The 3,678-nt window shown below is 40.8% G+C and overlaps 1 long non-coding RNA gene across 1 annotated transcript in view; it reads left to right on the plus strand.

Moving 5' to 3' along the window:
* Positions 1-280: 280 nt before the first annotated feature.
* Positions 281-3,678, plus strand: part of LOC109308723 — a 13,530-nt gene continuing 10,132 nt past the window's right edge. Inside the window, exon 1 of the long non-coding RNA XR_002100699.1 lies at positions 281-292. This is a non-coding gene — a long non-coding RNA (uncharacterized LOC109308723). The remainder of the gene's footprint in view (positions 293-3,678) is intronic.

Here is a 3,678-nt window from a genome sequence, read left to right on the forward strand (position 1 = left end):
GTCAATGATGACTCCAAGATCCTTTTCCAGCCCTGTACTGAGAAGAAGGGAGTTCCCCAGCCTATAGGTATGGTGCCAGTTGTTCCTCCCCGGGTGCATCACTTTGCACTTGTTGGTGTTGAATCCCATCCTATTCTCATCCGCCCACCCTTGTAACCTGTCAAGGTCTGACTGGAGCCTATTCCTCCCTTCTAGCATGCCCACATCCCCCCACATCTTGGTGTCATCAGCAAATTTGAACAGGGTGCTTTTTACCCCCTTGTCCAAGTCACTGATGAAGATGTTGAACAGTGTGGGCCCGAGGACTGAGCCCTGAGGGACCCCACTGCCCACAGCCCTCCAAGTCAAAAATGACCCATCCACCACCACTCTCTGGGTGAGGCCCTCCAGCCAGCTGGCAACCCAATTGACTGTGTGGGTGTCGACACCACAGTCCCCCAGTTTCTTAATGAGAACGAGGTGAGAGACAGTGTCTTCAACCTATGCCTGAAGAAGGCTGACTTGCTCTCAAAAGCTTGCTAAGAACTTTTTTCCAACTGCTCAGCTGGTCTAATAAAAGATATCACATCTGCTCAAAGAACCTTGCTTGCCAGAATCTAGTCCTGATTTTTTCCCTCTAGATCAAACAATTTAGAGATTTTGCCAGACTCACAAATAGTGTCAGGATGGCCAAAACAACACTTTTTGGGGTAAATGTACTACTTGCTCACTGAAGAAAGATTTGTCCTGCACCAACAGGCTGGTTGGCTTCTATGTGCTACCCCAATGTAATGTGTTAAAAAATAACAGTAATGTCATTAAATAAAGTGGTCCCACTCTCTAGTGTCCTAGGAACTCACCTTGCACTTAATTAGCCCAGAGTTACACAAACAGCTCAATACTAACTGTAGCATCAGTACTGCTAAACAGACCAAAATTGCTAGTTATGGTTTCTTTTCAAACTGCAATGAATCTATCCCTGCAAGTAATGTTATAGATAGGTTGACGGCAAAATGACATTTTCCCAAAGTAAAGGTCTCAAAATGTCTGACAGAGTTGCCCTTTTCATAACTCACTGGAAATATAAAGCCGAGTTTCACCCCTGAGAATAGAAGACGGCACTGTGTCATCCTCAGACAATGCAAAATGAAAAGGAACCTAATTAGTTTCACAAATATCAATAAGGCAAAGTTGAGAAATAATCACAGCAGTAAAAGAAACTTATTTTTGATCACTGTGCTACTTTAAAAACCCCCTACAAATTGTGATCCTAATTCTGCCCCTTACAGCTCAGACTTCAACCAGCTTGAACAGAGCAAGACTAGGGCTAACCTTTACCAAACTGCTATACATTACTATCTAACATTTCAAATAAGCTGTACAAAGTAGACATTAGTGTAAACAGAAAAACTGTCTCCCAAATGTTAGAGGGAGAGAGAAATTTAAACAACACTCATATAGGGTAAGATATCCCTTTGACAAGCCACTGCATCATTTGCAGGCTTTTCAGAACTGTGAAGCAAGTGTTACCAGAAAAATAGGATTTGACAAGCTTAACAAGTGGCAGCATAATTAAAACTTCTGATGTGTAATTAAGAAACAAGATGTTACCACCCAGGGGATAATAATACTCCTCAGGTAACTGCTAAATACAGGAAGCTGACAGCTGATGGCATTTAACCACCTGAGAAGTATCATTACATAGAAAGGTATTTTGTCTCATTATAATGAAGGGGAGGGAAGGGTCAAGAGAAACAGTCCCAGTCATGTTTTATTGGCCATTTTCGACCTGGTTATAACTTCAGGGAGAGGCTTTCAGAAATTTCCACTTAAAATCAAATCCCATTTGTAATTACCGAGAGCCCAATTAAATGCCCATTGCTGTCAAGGAGTGTCTTTCTGTTGACTTTAAGGAATTGTGGATCAGTGCCTAAAACAGCATTATACTTCAGACAAGCAGCCAAATACATATAAAATCAATATTTGCAGAGTGAACACTGAGGCATATGGTCTAGTTCTGAAATGTTATTTGGCCTGGTTTTATTCCCAAGAACATGGGATATTGTAGTTTAATGGGCTCTTTAATGATCAATTAGTAAAATGCATGCTCCGTTTTAGAGACTGACAGCTAATGCTCATTTTCAAATTAAATGCTTATCATTTATTTTCTTCTTTGAGAGGCAGGGCAGGATTATCTCAATTTAGAGGTGAAAACTTAGCTAGGGTAGGACTTGCCCATCTTCAAAAGGAGAACCTGTGGCTGAGCCAGGAACTGAACCTTTAAGTCCTTTAATTGAACAAGCCTTGGAGCTTGGACTTCCTCACCCCATTTATTAACCTGCCTCCTCCTCAGAAGCCAGAGAGAGAAACAAATATTGCAACATGGAAAAAGGACGTTTATATTACAATATGATTCCTGAACAAACACTGTGAAATATTTTCCCTTGATGTCTGTCTTAATGGTTTTAAAAGCATCATACACAAAAGAAAAAATGTTGATTTCAAAATGGCAGCCTCCCAATGAGTCCATGTGTTGCACTGTGCATTCCACTGTAGGAGAATAATTTAAGTAAGTGGTGAGAAATAATTTTTCACCCTTTATGTTTATTATGCTGAACATCCAAACCAGAACACTTGTTATTCCATCCCTGTGGTCTGGGATAGAAAAACTGCTAAGACTGGTCTAAATGAGCTACTGCAGATTTATAATACTCTTCATGCCACGTACAGCCTTTAATTATGCTTTGCATTATCCAGTACCATTATCTGGTGACAGTCATATTCTACTTTTACTAATCTCATCTGCACACCCACCTCCAGGGTCTGTTGTATTTTTTGACTTACTAACCGACAGCAAAAACCTGAAAACTATCATCTCTGCTGTTTATCTGAGAGCTGTGCAATAACTTTATTCATTCACCTACATTACATTTATATTATAGAAACAATATAGAAATAAAAGTTATATAAACAAACCACTGGGTGGCAGCATAAAGGTGGAAACACTGTACAATCTGAATTTGTAAGGACTCTTAAGCACTAAATATCAGCAACATTTGCTCTTAAATTTTTCTTATAATTTAAATGATTGATTTGAACTACCCATGGTACCGTATATAGCAAGCCCCTTGTCTTTCCCCTGCGTTTCAATGGAATTGCACAAATGAACATGAGGACAGTTTCTAGCTCTGTAAAGCAGGCTGTAATTATTAATGGACACCCACAATTCCTGTTGGAAGTGCTGGACATCTCTGAAGAAGACCCAATAGGTATAAAGCAATGCAACAACAAACATGTTATGAGTCTTGCTTCATCCTTGAGGAAATGAGTTCCTTTTATCCTCCTTTGGGCTGCAGGGGTCACAATATATGTGCTCTCACACATCAGGTATTTGAGGAGGGGCTCCCTGTGATATGCTTGGGAAGCAAAGAAAGTGTGATTATAACCCCTATTGCATATAGGAGGAAGCGAGGCTTCCACAAATGACTAAATAATTTGCCAAAAAATATTTGGGGTGTCTAATGCAGGTGCCTGCTCTAACTCATGGCACTTCACAGAAAGCTCCATGAGTTAGAGCAACACTTTTCTGCCCCCCTCCCTCCGACCCAACAGACGATTAACTGTTATAGAGGGGAGGAAATCAAGCTCCACTTCAGAGCTGAGCCAGTGGAGCCTCTCTCCCCTAGTCCAACCCCCCCC

Source organism: Crocodylus porosus, unplaced genomic scaffold (assembly GCF_001723895.1).
Source record: "Crocodylus porosus isolate Cpor-Errol unplaced genomic scaffold, CroPor_comp1, whole genome shotgun sequence".
NCBI classification, from domain to species: domain Eukaryota; kingdom Metazoa; phylum Chordata; order Crocodylia; family Crocodylidae; genus Crocodylus; species Crocodylus porosus.